Source organism: Acomys minous (genome assembly GCF_964271855.1).
Source record: "Acomys minous genome assembly, chromosome: 1".
Lineage (NCBI taxonomy): Eukaryota > Metazoa > Chordata > Mammalia > Rodentia > Muridae > Acomys > Acomys minous.
Genome location: NC_140483.1, coordinates 183,151,575 through 183,168,890, shown reverse-complemented (window position 1 = coordinate 183,168,890; position 17,316 = coordinate 183,151,575). Strand labels below are relative to the sequence as shown.

At 42.3% G+C, this 17,316-nt stretch overlaps 1 long non-coding RNA gene across 1 annotated transcript; it reads right to left on the bottom strand.

Moving 5' to 3' along the window:
• Positions 1 to 744: 744 nt before the first annotated feature.
• On the bottom strand, positions 745 to 7,946 carry LOC311599915. Its single transcript, XR_014780057.1, has 3 exons — positions 7,898 to 7,946; positions 3,829 to 3,944; positions 745 to 1,426 (listed from the first exon to the last, which is right to left on the bottom strand). It is a non-coding gene; the product is annotated as an uncharacterized lncRNA (long non-coding RNA).
• Positions 7,947 to 17,316: the final 9,370 nt, after the last annotated feature.

Below are 17,316 nucleotides of genomic sequence, written 5' to 3'. Positions count from 1 at the left end.
ATGTCTCTGGAATGATTTAGCTTTACTGCCTATTGTCTCTCTCTCCAAATTGCCTTCAGGATGAATGTCCCAGGCAGAATCCATATAGAGGACACCAGCTTCCCTATACCTTTCTAGATACAGATGCTCTCTCTCTTTATGAAACATTCTTCAAATAGACCATTAATGGAGGCTGTATTTTGCACCTTCTGAAGAGGAAATTATACTGCATTAGAAGTTCTGCACTCTGGCTTAGGCAGTGAATTAGCTGAGGGTTACAGGCTAGAGTGCTTTCCTACTGGGCATAATACTCTATTCTCATCCTGTTAATTTCTCTATATCACTGACTACACAGCATTAACCTGTTAAGTGCAAGCAGTTCCCAATTGTCCGACACAAATAGGGATCTTTAATGAATCCTAAGTTTTCAAAAAGAAGCCCAAGGATGAAACCAAAATGCAAAAATGTGAGAACCTAACAGTGAAAGTTTCTAACTCTTATAAGGGCTTAGAAAAAAAAAACTTTCTCCCATCGAAGCTTTCTTTGAAAAGAAAAGCCTGGAGAGGGGCTAAGTGGATTAAATGTTTGCTCTGCAAATACAAAGACATAAGTTCATACCCCAGAAGCCAGGTAAAAGCAAGGTCCTGGCACTGAGGGAAGGAGACAGGCAGAGGCTGGCAGCTCCTAATCTAGCTGAATAGTGAGTTTGGGGCTCAGTAAAAGACCCCGTCTTGCAAAATACGGTGAAGAAATGATTGAGGAAAAGACATCCTAGTGTCAACCTCTGGCTTCCACATGTACACCGTACACATGCACACCCACAAGCACACAAAAGTAAAGCTAAAACAAAAAGGACAAAGCAAGTACTTGCAAATGGAACAAAATGGAGCGGAAGTGAGTGACAACAGTCGCTAAGAAGCACGAAGGTAAAATCCTTTATCTCATGGACTCCGTGATGGTTCAGAAAAGTGTACCACCTCCCTTTGACTCCAGCAAGACATCAGTTTTGCTGCTGATATGAAAGGAGGCTTTGATTTATGCAGCTCAATAACATCAATCTAGTGTCTTCCTGGCCTCTCTGGTCTGTTAGTAGAGTCAGTTTAGGAAAAAGAAAGACTGCTTGTCCCCATCAGCACTGTATTCCGGGCTCCCGGTTCTGTGGGGTTGCCTCCAGCAGGAGCTGAGGCGTAAGCTTCTATCGCGACTGGTGGAGCTCGCTGGTTGTCACTCACCAGCTTCACGGGCAGGTGGTCCGGAGCAGTCTGTTCTGGACACACCCAGGTGGGAACAAGCCTTCCCCGTGAGCACCGTCTGGACAAACTTGCTTCTATTTCTGTCATCCCATTCCTTATGTACAAAATGGGCAATAAATACCTGTCTGCCATGATTTACAATATTTCAGCAGCAAATTATTTTAGAACAAATACAAATCCACATAGAATGGAGTCTGGAAGGGAAAAAAAACAGTAGGATGTCAACAGTTGCTGTTTGTTCTTTTTATGCTTTCTAACTTTAAAAAGCAGACAAGTGTCTTCATAAGAAAATTATGATTTCCATAGCTTACATGATTTTGTGTTCAGACTCACAAAAATTAAAATGGTAAACTTTGACATTTTTTTCCTCCTTTTCCTTTGTCCTGTATATTTTCTTTCAAACAAAAAGACTTAAGGTTGATACCCTTTGAAAGGAAAGAACATATAAGGAGCATTGGTTTCCAGTTGTTGCTATATCAAATGATAATAAATGGCTTGCTGCTTTAAAACAACAAAAATTCATTCCTGTGTACTTCCAGAGGTCAGAAAACTTTAATTTTCTTTCACTAGTGTAAAAATGTAACAATGTCTTGTCATGTCTGAAGATCTTCAGTCCCATCACTCAGGAGACCAAAGCAGAAAGATCATTTCAAATTAAAGATTTGAATCTAGCAAGGACAAAAAAGAAAAAAAGATGTTGTCCGGAAGTCCTGAAAATAAAATAAAACCGAGGCCATGGAGATGACTCAGTTGGTGAAGTGATGTCTGTGCAATCCTGAGGACTTCAGTTTGAATCTCAGCACCTACAGGAACTGGGTGTGACAGTACGTGTTTGTAAACTCAGTGCTGGCCAGCCAGAGACAGGTGGATCTCTGGAGCTCATTGGCCAGCCAGCATAACTGAATTGGTGAACGCTGAGGCCAATGAGCGACCCTCTATCAATGTAATAATAATAATAATAATAATAATAATAATAATAATAATAGTAATAATAATAATAATAGTAGTAGTAGTAGTAGTAGCAGCAGCAGCAGCAGCAAGTACAGTGGTAATAGAAAATAACCAAGGAAAGCACCAGATACTGACTTCTGGACTGCACACACACTTGTGCACACATGAGCGCATACCACAAATGCAAACACAAAAATAAATTAATAAAGTATCCATTTCCCATAGGTAAAGGTTGAAGGGACATTATTTATCCCATCCCATGATATTCACAAGAGAAGGAAAGGATTGAACAAACAGGGTGCAAGGGAAATCAACAACGAAATCCCTCACAGTGAAAAAGCTGAGGCGCTCTACAGATAGCCGTTCAATTGGACTAGTTGCCTGACAGGGAATACAAAGTATTTGGGTTTGCTGTGGTCACAGAAGCTGATGTATTCAATTGAAAACACCAACACAACTGCACCTAGCAATGAAAAGCTATCAAAATCTCTAAAAGACCAGACATTCAGTCTAAAGTTATTACATTTTCTTTGAAATGTCAGTGTCTAGTGTTTAAAGGCACAAGGAAGACCTCAAGTCAGAGCCGGAGCTTTGATTCAAAGGCCGCTTATATTCTCCAGTTTGGTAATAAGGGGTGCCAAAGCGAAGCAAAAAGGCTTAAATTATTATTTTTGCTGCAAAAATGTCACGTTATTAAAGCAGCATAGGGATGGGTATAGTCATCTATTATTAATGAAGCTCTGTCTTAATGTGATCATTATAGGCATGTGACTTCCACCTAGAAGCTATCATCTAGTGGAATAACAGCCCGGAATAATGAGTTGCTGGTGTGGTATTTTTCTTCGATGAAGGTTTATACCTATAGGGTTGCCTTTCTCTTTTCTTATAACAACAGCAATAGACTGTGGCATTTTAGACGGAGACAGGTGTAGGTTTTATTTGTAGTATATGGTTTCTGTTTTGCATCTTTACAGTTCAGATTTGCTACAGAGAAAAACAAGAATATTTTCTAAAACTACCATTTCCACTTGTGATAATGATTCAAAGGTAGAGGATTCATATGACTTTCTATAATATATGCTGAGAGAGAGAGAGAGAGAGAGAGAGAGAGAGAGAGAGAGAGAGAGAGAGAGAGAGAGAGAAAGGGAGAGGGAGGGAGAGAGGGAGAGGGAGGGAGAGAGAGGGAAAGAGAGAGAGGGAGAGGGAGGGAGGGAGAGAATTATAGAGTTATCAAGATGCAATTAGTCTCATAGGTTGATTTATTAGAAAACCTTCTTCTCATAAACAAGTCTTTTAACTGTTTCTTTCCCTATGGCCCTATGGTATAAATTCAGAAAAGACATGAGGAGGGTAGAGGAGAGAGAGAGAGAGAGAGAGAGAGAGAGAGAGAGAGAGAGAGAGAGAGAGAGAGAGAGAGAAAACAACCACACATCCTCAGTAGTTTAGTTTCCAATACTGTCCTGTACAAACGGGTGTGTTGAAACTTGCTCCCAAAACCCATGTGTAGTCCTCAGTGCAGCTGAATTCTGCAGTGCACAGACAAGAGTACAGACAAGAATGAAAGTGAGTTCAGAAATTAAAAAAAAAAAATGAAAACTCAAACATTACAAACCAGTAACTAGAGCGCATGTCACTGTTCGCTGACCTTGATGCCCCTTCCTTGAGGTTTGTATCCTCCCAGTGTGCAGTGCGACCTTTGCTGGCCTGGCCTGGCTTCAGACGATCCTCTATGATCTCTTTAAACTATTCTTCGCACTTAACCTATTGGGGACATTTAGTGTTGATGGTGGGCTGCTGCTTTCAGGACCTCTCCTCCCCTTTGGCTTTGTCAGCCCTTGGTCTTTGGGATCTCTGTCTGCCTGTCTTTCTGTCTGTCTGTCCGTCTGTCTGTCTGTCCATCCATTCATCGGTCTGTCTGTCTGTCTTTCTGCTTGTCTAGTAGGATCTGCATCCCAGCTGGCTTCACACCCTTTACATATCTGAAGATGAAGCAGAACTTCTGAGTCTCTCGTCTTTGTTCCTCAGGTGCTAGGATGGCAGGCGTTTGCCACCACATCTAACTGTGCTGAGGATCAAACCCAGTGCCCTATCAATTCAACCACACAGCCAACCATGTCATGATTGATTGATTGATTGATTGATTGATTTACTGCCATCTTTCCTCTTTGTTGTGCTGGCTTTGGTGACTCTAGCCTGTCTCTAGCAATGAGACACAGACCTGAATCGTTTCCCCCCTCACTGGTTGGCTGTATGTCAACCTGTGCAGGCCCAGGGTTTGCTCAATGGTGCCTCTCTCCAGCCTCCTGCCTCATCTGCTCTTGCTGTTCCTCTTGCTGAAGGGGTAATACTCTTCTGGAAATACCCCTGTTTCACCTTGAGGATATTTTGTCTCTTGCCTAGGACAGTAGCAACCTTTTAACTTGTCTCTCTGCCTCTACAGAAGACAACCCTGGAGGAACCATGATGCACTCGGTACGTCTTCATACGGTAGTTGTTCAGTAGACGCCACTTCCTTGTTCCTAAGCTTTGGCGACTTTTATCTGACAAGCTGGGAGCTTTAAACTAGGTCGCTCTCATGTCCAGCCTTAGCCTGAAGTTATTTCTCTAAGAAATAGAAGACGGAGCTTTCATTTGAGTTCTGCCTGAAATCTTACCACTGATAAATGTAGCCCTAGTTCCAAATAGTGATCCCAATATATGAGGCTCATTTTCACTCTAAAACGTTCTTTCTACTTCATGGAATTGGCCACAGCCACAGCATCTTAAACTCTAAAGGCAGCAGCAAAGCTTAGAATATGAAACAGGCTCTAACAACAGAGAGGACACTGGATAACTTTCCATGGGGTGAATTATTAAAATACCATTTCCAGAGATGGAGAGTTGGCTGGGTGGATACAATGCTTTCTGTACAAGCATGAAGACTGATGTTAGGTCATTAGCACCTGCTTAAAAAGCTAACTATGTTGGTGCACACCTGGGCAGAGACAGGGGGATCCATCCCAAATGACAAACTTAAGGCTCTGTGAGAGACATGTTTCAAAAACTGAAGTAGACAGCAATAAAACAAGATACTCCATGTTGACCTCTGACCGCCACATGAGCACACACAGGCAAGCAACACACACACACACACACACACACACACACACACACACACACACACATTTTTCTATTTATAAAGTATGCTGTAGAGTCTGTTCTGCTTCCAAACAGCATGTGTCTCCCTAGAACCTCATTTTCACCCTATGTTGAAGGGCTTAATCACATACTTTCATGTGTGAGTCTTTTATAGTTTTCCCTTCAAGTAACAAACCCTCTCTCTCCAATTTCTGACTACAGGTAGTGTAATTGTGGGAGGCCCAGCTGCAGGCCCACATCAGCATTACCCAGGCGAAGCTTTGCAGAGACACTGCCAGGTCTGGGAGACACAGGACTCCGCTGCCTGACAGCTTTGGCTCAAGAACACCTTGCCTGCCCTGTCAAACGTTCTCAGAACACACTGCATGTGGCAATGCTTCCCCCAGCTTCCATTCCTCCCTCACACTGCGCCTAACTACTGTCAACCTCCTTGGCCTCCTTCTTCCCTTTCTCTCACGAGTTTGTTTCATCACGACGTTGCCCCATGCCCCGTGACTCATACTTGGCTGAGTTAGACTAGCATGCAGTCCACACTTGTTATAAGAAGTTTATTTCTGTTCTGGAGAAGGAAATGGTTTTAGCACTGATAAGGGCTGACTGTCTTCCCCCCAGAATCCAAGCCTGAACACTGAGGGGGACAGTGTGATTGCGTCTTAGGACATACGCCTTTTTAGGAAGTAATTAGGCCATCAAGGTTTCTCCCTGAAAAATGGGAGTGTCCTGGTTTTCTTTGGGCTACTGTGACAAAATACCATGACCGAAAACCAACCTAGGGGACAAAAGGATTTCTTTGATTTATGCAGTCAGGTCACGTCCCATCATTGATGGAAGTCAGAGCAGGAACTCAAGGCAAAGGCTGCTTAGCTATTCCAGGGAACAGTACCTCTAAGCTGGAAACTCACAGGCAAGGAAATACAGCTATGGAACTGCTTGCTGGCTGACTCTCAGGCTTATGCTTGGTTAACTTTCTTATAGTGCAGGAATGCCTGTCTGGGGATAGAGCCGTCCTCAGTGGGCTAGGCCCTTCTGCATCAGTGAGTAATCAGGATGATGCCCCACAGACATGTCCACAGACTGATCTGATCTAGACAGTTCCTCAGTGAAGGCTTTCCTCTCAGATGACTCTAGACTATGCCAATTAAAGCTAACTGGCAGATGTACTAGAGCCTTTATAAAAGGGCTCTCATGCCCCTTTGCTGGCCTCCTCTTGAGGACACAGCATCCTTCCCTTCCAGACAATGCCATGATAAGTTAAACTAAATTCCTGATGCCTTGACTTTAGACTTCCCACCACCCAGAACTGTGGGGATTACGTCTGTCTGCGCTCTTTGTAAATTACCCAGTTTCATACAACATGAATTAAAATAAGCATGTTTCCAGTCTGCCCTGGTTCTACCCCATCACACATCACATTGATGAAAAGAATGTTACTTATAATCTTTTATCTCACATATAACTATTGCTTTCTGACATTTTCTATAATTAATAAGTAAATTTTTTTATAGCATCAACAAAAGTTGATCCCAATGATGATGTAATAGATGAGCTGTCAAACATCCAAAGAGCCAGATTAGTTAACTGGCCAAAGAGACTCTGTTGCAGTGTGTGTGTGTGTGTGTGTGTGTGTGTGTGTGTGTGTAAACTCTGCACCAGCAGGGGCAAAAACTGAGGAGGAGACTACACAGAAGTGAGGCTCTGTTTTGATGAAGAAAAACAACCAGCGGGAAAATTTAGCTTTAGTGCTATGGTTTATTTGTTTGTTTGAGATAAGCTCTCACTGCAGTCCAGAGTGGCTTTAAATGCTCTATGTAGCCAAACATGACTTTGAACTTCATCTCCAGAGTGTGAACGCCACCACTCCTGATTTGTTCAGTGCTAGGGACCAACCCAGGAGTTTGCTCATGCTGAGGAAGCACTCTGCCAACTAAGCTATCCTGTCAGACCTGATCTGTGGTTTAAGCAAAGAAAGGACTCTAAACAAGATCTAATCTATGCACAATAGGACAAACTCCAGTTATGGAAAGCCTATGTAATGATTTTGTCCAAAAGAACTGCTGAAAGTGACATGGCTTTGAGTAGAAGTCTTGGTATTTAAAATTTTTTATTATAATTTATTCACATTACTTCCTGCCAATGTTGCTCAAGATCTCACTGTCTGTGGATGGCTGCATGTCTGTCTGAGTACAGCTGCCCTAGTCAGGGTCTTCCCTGGTCTAGTGTTTTACTAATGGGATATAATTTGGATTGCTCTTATCAGACATGTATTTGTGTAAGAGGAAAGGAGAAATATAAAGAACACCAGTTAAAATAAGAAAATATGTAATTTCAGTTTTAAAAATGTTTCAATCCAGTTTCCTTGTTATATAACCAGAATTTCCTTTTTCTGCATGTTTTGGAGAAATATAATTCTATTAAAATTTTTGAAATTAAAAAAAAAAAAGATCTAATCTGTGTCTGAATGGGGATTTTCAGATACCAACCCAGTAGGGTCTATCGAAGGGAGTCCAGGGACCTTTATGAAGTGGCCGCTGGAGCAGAAGACTCTAGCTGGGTCTCGGATACAGTGTTTTCCTTACCTCTTTTGGCCCCGAGGGACAAGCCACAGAATGTATGAGAAGCTCCTGTTTGTATCGAACTTCCTTTGAAGAGCTGGTTGTGACGTATGGTGAGGAGAGTATCAACGCTGACAGTCACGTCGTAGTCTTTCCCGGCTGTCAGGCGTGAGTTAACTAGGTTGCAAACCCTTCCTAATGTGCTTTTCCCATTTAATTTTGTGGCTGCATAAACTTTCATAGCAAATAATGAGTTGGGGCTGTAGCCCGAATGTTATGGACTCTTTATGTATCAGGAGAGCCTGCAGCGTGTGGCCCTGCATTCTAATAGCCTGCTTTCCCAGGCACTGGCTGGGCTGAGCAAGCTTGTTTTGGCGAGAAGAGGGATTCTGTAGAACTCAGAGGGACACACCACAGCGCTCCTTGGCCTCACGACCGTTCTTCCATCTCCGTGGAAGCATTTTTCCTCAAGACCTGACAGCTGTTCCTCTTGGGCCAGAGTGAATCTGTCCCTCAGCTAGCATTCTGACTGTGTCGGTCTTGATTTGAGAGCTGAAGGATAAATTCTTACCTAGGAGTTTTGTTTCAACATGCACGCCGGTACTCCTGTTCACTGCCTACCTGCTCTCAGGCCCATCTGCTCGATGGCAACGTGCCTGACTCCTGGCAGAGTGAATGCACTACAAAGGGCTGGAGGTTCAGTGCATCCTGTCGGGAGGGGTGCCTGACGAGAGAGGAAAGAGGAAGCACAAACCCAGAGAGAAGAGGCAGAAAGCCACTTTTTTTCTTGCACTGTTCTTAATCTCAGGCCCCTGGACTCTGCTGGATTCTCTAGGAACACAGCCATTTAGAAACCTGGATGTGAGAAGTACTTTGTGCCTGGGGCATTGTGAGCACTGGAACCTGGCTCCAGTGGGGGGGTGGAAGAGAGAGAGAGAGAGAGAGAGAGAGAGAGAGAGAGAGAGAGAGAGAGAGAGAGAGAGAGAGAGAGAGAGAGAGAGAGAGAAAGTGTACTTTACAATTTTTTTTTCATTTTCTTTTTCTGTTATCTGCAGCTTTTTAGGATATGTCAATAACAACAAAAAAGTGGAAGCAAAACAAAAATGACTGTAAAATATTAGGCATTGAAAAACCTAACCTCTGGTTGCGGGTTCCTCTCTGGGCTGCCAGGCAGTCGGTGCTTGGCAGTTCAGCCTGGAGCGTCAGAGCACTAACGTTCTGGAAGCAGAAAAGGTGCTAGTGTGACAGCTGGAGACGAGAAATGTACAATGCTGACCCTGAAAAATAATGGCGGAGTGGGGTGCAGCTGAAGATGCCCAACAATGTCTGTGATTCTCAAGGCCTCTTCTCACTCAAGTGATTGACTTAAACTGTGAGCCCTGGGGCTCTTATGGGCTCCTTGGAGGCTTCCCTCGCAGATAGAAAATGATTTCAAACACAGACCAGGGTCTAATTCTCACAGGAGTCAGGATGATGAACCAAATGCTTTTGCCTAGGAGGAAAAGGTAAGCCTAGAAACCGCGCCTTCGGCATTCCGGCACGCACCATCCTTACCGCGCCTCTGTTGTTGACTCTGTTCGTGGCCAGTACAGCTCCATGGTAGTACCAGCAGCCACCTATTGGGCCAAAAGGTGTTCCTGGCCCTCTTGGAAATGCTGCACTGAATCCGCGGCCCCCCATCTCCACCCCCCGCCCCGATCTTTGAGGGCACTTAGTATTTTATGATCGAAGACTGAAGCCTTTTGCCTGGAGTCACCTGGTAATCTGATTGTGTGTGTGCAATAAAACATTTAAATTCTGGGGAGTAAAGGAAGTCCAGCCCAATAATGTCTGGCACTGCATTCAAATCCATCGCCGCCGCCCCCCCCCCACCCCCCCACTCTATGTGCACGTGGAAGCTCACTCCCGTGGGATCCTCACGTTTCTTCCTAGGTGGACTGTGAGGTCTTTCCGGATAGGGTCTCATCTGCTGATTCATTGTCCCATCCTGCCTAGGATAGGATGAGGCACCCAATAGCAAGGTAGCTAAGGGCATGGACAGTGCCCATGCCATAAAGAAGTAAGTACCTATTCAGAGTGAGGCCCAGAGGTCGTGCATTTCCAGCTGTGAGTGAAGGAGGAAAGGCTGTCCCACTAATTACCTGTGTAGCTGGAAAATCCATATAGGGTTTAGAACCAAAAAAAAAAAAAAAAGTTTAGATTTTAATCCATTCATACAGTTTATGACTGCGAGACTAAGGGCAAGTAATTAGATCCTCGCATGCTCAGCCTCAGCTTTCTCATGTATAAAATGAGGGGGTTAATACCTGTCAATGGGCCATTACTAGAAGTGCCCTGTGCAGAACACTGTAGATACAGTGACTATTACATCCTCCCTACGAGGAAAAGGACCTCAGTCACCCCAAGAAAGCTGCTCATTAGCAGAAGAGGCAGCATTGCTCATGCAATGCCCACATTTTGGACCACAAAGATTTCTACTTGTAGGAAATCAAGAAAAGTACACTTGAACCCCCAATGAAAGGTACATTATTTTCAATAGGCAAGACAGGAAAGCAACTTCACGATCTATTGATAGATTCAGAAACAAAATTCCATATAAAATATGGAATATATATATATCCCTAAAGGGAAGAGAATTCAGACACAGGCTACCATGTGGATGGACCTCTGAGGTCATTATTCTGTGTGAAACAAACTAGTTACAGGCCAGAAGCACCATATGAACCTACCTGAAGGAGAGAAACCTGTTCTTTAGGATCCCAAGTGTGGGATTGAACGGTCTAGTAAGAGAACAGGTGATGTTAATTCACTAGCAGGGCAAACACCTCATGCAGGAGCTTAATTGCTACCAGATGAAAAAGATCCTGTGAACAGACTCTGGGAGGAGCTATATACATGAGCCTAGAACTGGCGGCTGGGGGGATTGGAGACTTGGGATGGATTTGGCTGTTCATCGCTGCCCTTCATGACGCTCCTAGAGAAAACCGCTTGAGGGAAGGCTTCAGAGCTCTGGCTCCTGCTGAGGCTCTGGGGTCTGGTTACCCCCAGTTCCAGTGGAAGAAATCCTGAGGCTCCCGAACGGGGAATCGTTCCTCTGGACTGATATCCTTAAGGTTTTGTTGTTGTGTCAATTAATCTTCATTTCCTACTGTTTTGGTTAATCTGGTTATAATTGACGTAGGCTCGGTCAATAAGTTGTTAATAAAATATTTTGGTTAAGAAAATTGAGTCTACACCTACCTTTATGAGGGATGTGGACTCACTGAACTTTTACAGTCAGGGAGTGAATTGGAGCTTGTCAAGGAAGGGGAATTCAGAGATGCTAAATAAACAGGCTCAGTTTTCTAAGGTGGAGAAGTCCTGGAGATCAGCTGAACAACAGTGTAAGTGCACCTGGGACTGTGCACATGGTGCATTTTGTGTTATCTCTATTGTATCACAATTAAAAACAAAAGGAGATGGGCTTAAGTGGCATAGGCAATGTCAACTCTGTGGGAGGCAGAGGCAAGAGTGCTGCCTGTTCAAGGCCTGCCTGGGTTACAGAGTGAATTCAGAACTTATCTGGGCAATGTAGAGGGGCCATGGCTCGTGAAAAGGACAGTGTAGCTTAGTGAGACAGCACACAGCTTAGTGGTGACACATCAAGTTTAATCCCCAGCATACCAATGATAAATAAATAAACAGCCTCTGTTGCAACTTTTATTTTATGTCAGATGCACATTAAGCCTCATTTATTTCCCATCTGCCCTGAAAACTTGAAGCTGTTGCTTTGGAGACAAAACTTCATCTCTGCTGCAACAGGTGGGAAGTCGCTTTGTAATTCTCAGACTAGCAGCCTTTCTCTGCTAATGTCTTTCTAATTATCGTGTAGACTTAGCATCCAACCATAATTATTATCAGTTAATTAGTCCTTAAAATGTATCTTTGATAACACCTTTGGCATTTAATTATGTAACTGGAAATGTATGAATGTCATTAAGGGGACATATGACTATAGTAAAGTGTAATTAGATCTCATTTTTGTTTCTTGATATACTATTGATTATGATAATAGTTTTTTTTTTTTTTGCTTTTACAGCTTCTTTGGAAACAGTCATATGAAATTGATAGGCTAAGGAAGAGACACATGTTTTTCTGAATGTTTTAAAGGGATTTTATAAAAAGAGAATTCAGGAGAAATGGAAACATGCCTGTTTGTTTCTGATGCCATTTAACAAAAGTTCACAATAAATAAATTGCTTGTTTTCAAGTTTTTTTTTAAAACCTAAAACAAATTAAGAACTTGTGTCATAAAAAATTAACTCCTGCTCTTAGGAAACAGAGAAAACCAACTGCAAACTATTTTTTGTTATTGTGAAGGAATCAAATATGTTTCCCCAAAAGTCGTGCACATTTTGAGTGCCTTGCTGTGTGTTCAGGAGACACAGAGTGAGTCTATGTTAAGTAGGAATCCCTTCTTGGAATAATGCAGTTACTTTAATTTCTTTGTAGGAGAACTAATGATCAGCTTGAAGGCAGTTTATCTAGTAGGGTTAGCTGGTATCTAAGTCTCTTCAGGACAAAGGTCTGTCACTTTGGCATCTTCACATCATCCACAATGACTAATGATATGGTCCTTAGGTGCTTAATGAATACTTATTACCTGTTCAGTTAGAGAGCTTGACGGAAATAGATTTCATGTGGATAATGGTACCTACTGCGAGAAATCAAGCCGAGGTTGTGACCTGGGGAGTATCCTGGAGCATCTTGTACATAGAGGGGCCTGGAGAGTTGGGGAATAATGGTACGATGGAAGGAGCAATCTCTGTCAGCAAGACCAGGTGGAAAAACAAGCTTCCATTTTGAATTTATATGACTAGTTTAGGATAAATAGATGAATTGATTTATGGAGTTTAAACTCCATGTCCTGATTTATAATAAAAAATGTGATAAATTAGCTGGAATTTGGGTGCTATTTGAAGTGTAACACCGATGAGCAAGCTCATTGCTCAAAGCCGCAAAAAACGAAGGAAATCATTGTGTAAACTCAGCAAAGTGTGAGGCGTCTATCATTAGCTGTAAGTTTCAGTAAACACAATTCTCATTTTTCAGTTGAGATCAAATGCGGAAATATTAAATTTTATTTTGGTACTGAAGCTGTGCTAGTCACAGAGTGGCAGCTGTCCTGATGCTGTAAGAAGTTCAGTGGTTACATATAACTTAAGGAACTGAATGCATAAACATTTTTCTATTTTTCGTGTCAAATACAAACAGCTTTGGCGGGGATATTTGACTGCACTAACTTACACTCCCCTGAGATGAGAAGAGGTCTTGTGTGAGAGGAAAGTGGACAGACAGCACATCAGCTCCAAGAGCTGTGTTGGTGGATGCAGAGAACCCAGAGGTGATCTGGATGATGTATCTGTTATCCCATTGGTTGTCTGGTTTCATCCAGAGGATCTGCATTGGCCAGGTGGATGTTCCCTTCTCTCTCTCTCTCTCTCCTCTCTCTCTCTCCATGTCCATCCTTCCTGAAGCTGAACTCCCCATTAAAGAGGAGCATCTTCCCTGATAGAGTAAGAGCTGTCTTTGGTCCAGGGTAAAACAATAGCTTCACTTCTTCACCAAAACCCCAGAACAAGGTCTTAAAGGGCTGCATTGGCAACCATGTCCTCATGAAAAATGGAACAATCAGTATCTCCAAAGCAAGGCTTTAGGGGGGAGAGAAAGGATTTGTAAAGCACATCTGGGTACTAGTTAAACAGCACCTATTTCTCTGCTTCTGACTAGAGCCAAGATATGAATTGTGTTGCTCCTGAAAAGGGAAACCATAACTTTTGAAAAAACATAAAATCCAGAAAGAGCCAAGTGTAGTCCTAGAAGCTGTGGCCGACCGTCCCTGGGAAGGAGTGGTTGTATTTATTTTGGAGAAGAAAATTAGTATTATGTGACGATGCCTGGACGAGAGGCCAGAAACCTGAAGTCTAGCACATTTCTTTTATGGATTGAATAATCGTGAACGAGTCACTTCTAAAAAAAGAAGAAAAGGGTGGTTCGCAAGAAGACAGAGGAGCTGGCAAGGGCTGTCTGGGGAGAGCAGGAGTGAGCTTTGATGGTATATATGTGCTGCAACTAAATACCCTTCTTTAAAAACTAACAAAAAACATTAATACAAAAAAGAGGTTGAGTTAGTGTCTCATATTCCTTCAAGATATGAGCAGGAACGTGATGATTTGGAATCAGATATGGAGAGACATCTTTAAACATGAATCCCAGCTCTTTGAGTCTGTTTCTTTTGATAAAGTGGTGTAAAGATTTATATCTTGGTAGTTACTAAGGACCACAGAATATCAGCATACAGAGCTATCTCACGGTGTCACACTGTCCCTTCCATGTCTGCCTTACGTTCATCTCAGCCACTTTATAAATCACTGATGGCATCCCCGGCTGCTCAGCCATGAAGCCGTTGGTGCGTGTTGCCCTAACTGTGAGGCCTTTCATGCAGCGTGTGTGGGCAGTTACGGTCTTCCTCATCTGTTTCCAGGTTACATATACAATCAAGTTTAGGCACTGTTTACCAAAAGGACGCATGTTACTGAGAGAGTAAAGGGGCTCTGAGATGCGTGCATGGTGTGTGTGTGAATTCAGATAATTTCAAAGGAAGTGTTTGTTTCTTGGGAGAAGAGAAACACTTAGCAGAGAGTAGAGGTAACTTTAGAATTAGTCAGGTCGGTTAAAATCTACCCCCTTTCCTCCTACTTCTACTTCGGTCACACTTAACCTCGTTAAGACAGCTGTATCATTTCCACAGAGGGATGCACTAATAGTCTGGACCTCACAGCATTACTGCAGGGATTAAGTGAGATGAGACTTGTGACACATTTTGCTTATCAATTGGCACAAAATAAGTGCTTTTCTTTGGGGGACTGACTTAGAACAGGCAGCTATCCTCCTGCCTCAGCTTCTCGAGTGCTGGGATTACAGGTGTGTGGTGCTAACCAAGGCAAAATGTTTAAGAAACACAGGGAGAGATATATAAAAGGATAATTTTAGGAAAAACAAGTTTTTTTTGGATAAAGTGAGCCACACAAAAACCACGAAAGAGGAAATGGGCTCTTTGCCTCCTGCTGTCCGGGGCTTCCTGTTGTAGTCTTTTGGCCATTGCAGTGTGCCGCAGTACATTGTTAAATAAATAAACAAATTGTATTTTGATTAGTTTTTTATTTGTAATGTTAGTACCTGGGAATCATGAATAATAAAAAAACTGTCTTGAATGATATTTAATAATCAAGAAAGAAGTAAAAGAATTAGATTGCCATTATTTTCCTTCTACAGAATCTTGGTGCTCTCTCATCCACTTCCCCTTTGATAAAGCAGCTTAGACAAATTACCTATTTTTTTTGTGTGTGTGGTTCACTTTATAAAAAAAAATCAAATGACGTTTAATGACTATTGTGTCCACTCTAGGTGAGATGTTGATGAAAATTAAGCACCAGGCACTGTGGCACACGCATGTAATCCCAGCACTGGGGAGGCAGAGGCAGGTGGATTTCTCTGAGTTCAAGGCCAGCCTGCTCTACAAAGCGAGTCCAAGATAGCCAGGGCTATATAGAGGAACCCTGTCTCAAAAAACCAAAGCCCAAGCAAACGAAACAAAAGAAAACAAAACAACAGAACAAAACAAGAACACAAAAAACAAAAAACACAACAAGAAAAAGAAAATTAAGCATGATTCTCTTTAAACTGAGTACTCGAACATTTGTGTACATTTTTTTGGGTTACAATCCCGAGACCACTTGTGCACACTTGAGGGCATCAGAGAGGCTTCACATTTTAACACAGAGGAATCCGTTGCTGAGGAGCGTTCCTGGCGATTCCGTACAATGCTCTTTAACCTTTTGCTCTGATTTATGTGATGAGGCCCCTGGAGGAAGTAGTTTCAAGAGCATGATTAAAACACTTTGAGGAAATAATTTCTGTCTTCAAGTACCTTGTGTGCATTTGGGGGCGGGTGGTTAGGAAGTGTTTGTCCCTTCTCATCAGGAGAAAAGCCAGGAAATGAAGAAATATTGACTTTTAAACATTGTCCTATTTGGAACTGAATGATGGTGAGGCAGCAGAGCTTCTTCCCAGATGGATGCTGGGACAGGGATGGCCCAGTTCAGCATTCCCAGAGAATTTTACCCACTTAACAGGATTTTCCCTTTATGCCCTTCAAACTTAAGAAAAATTTAATTTTTTGAAAAATTACAAACTTATTAAAAATAATAATACATGGTCACCATCTATTAGAAACTGATAGTATTTTTAGAAAAACATTTTAAAACCAGAAAAGTAGGAAATAACTTTATATCAACTGATACTTATATCCAAGAGAAGCCAATTATTTTTCCTAGCATTTGATTTTTTTATTCCAAGAGGCAAAATTAGGCTATGGACTACGTTTAGAATTCTTTATTGAAATAATTCTAATGGGTAGTGTCTGCTAAAAGGCATTGTCTCTTCCCTTGTGGTATCTCTGTCTTCACTTGTTCTGTCTCCTTCACCACAGGTACCCCAGGGGTGATCCTAAGTGACCTCAGCCCTGCTAGGGAAATCATGTTTCTCTCTTGTGGGTTCTTAGTCTCGTTTATAAAATAATTTAGAAATGAACTTGGAAGTTCAAGGAGAATTGCGTTAATGTTTGCAAGGAAAACAACAGGGGAAGCAACATGTAAAATTTGGTAACTTCCAAGAGAAGGTTGGTAAGGAAGAGAGGAAGGAGTGTCTTTAGAGTTAGGATCCAAACAGAGCCAACGTGTGGAGCCAGGGAGGTTGGGAAGCAGGTGGAGAAAGTGGGCAAGGGTCTTCAGAGGAAAGTGAGAAAGTCTAGAATATCAGGGAAAACATGCTTAGGGTTTTGCTTGCTATCTGAAAAACAGAAAAAAAAAAGATAATGAAAAAGAAGAGTTACCCTTTTCAGTTAGAATTGAAAAAAATATTTAAAAAAACTAAAAAGAAAAAATGGGCAAGGTTGGAAGACTGTGTGGTGGAAACACTGCAAGCAAAATACATCAGGGAAGAGATTTTTGGAGGGAAACACATTCTTTTTTTTAATATATAATTTATTGTATTTGCATTTTATATACATTGGTGTTTTGCCTGCATGTAAGTCTGGGTGAGGTATCAGAGTCCCTAGAATAGGAGTTACGGACAGTTGCAAGCTGCCGTGTGGCTCCTGGGAATTGAACTTGGATCCTTTGAAAGAGCAGTCAGTGTTCCTAACCACTGAGCCATCTCCAGCCCTGGCACAGCATTTCATTAAGGGGATAATTATTCCTTCTGTCTCCTTAGCATGCTTCCAGGAGAACCATCTTACTTGAGTTCTTTCCTGCCCAGGCCACTGACAAACCCAGATGGATTAAGTCTTAAGGGAAGAAACAATAACATGTAATGTCTAATCTTCAGAGCATTTAAGAAAGTCC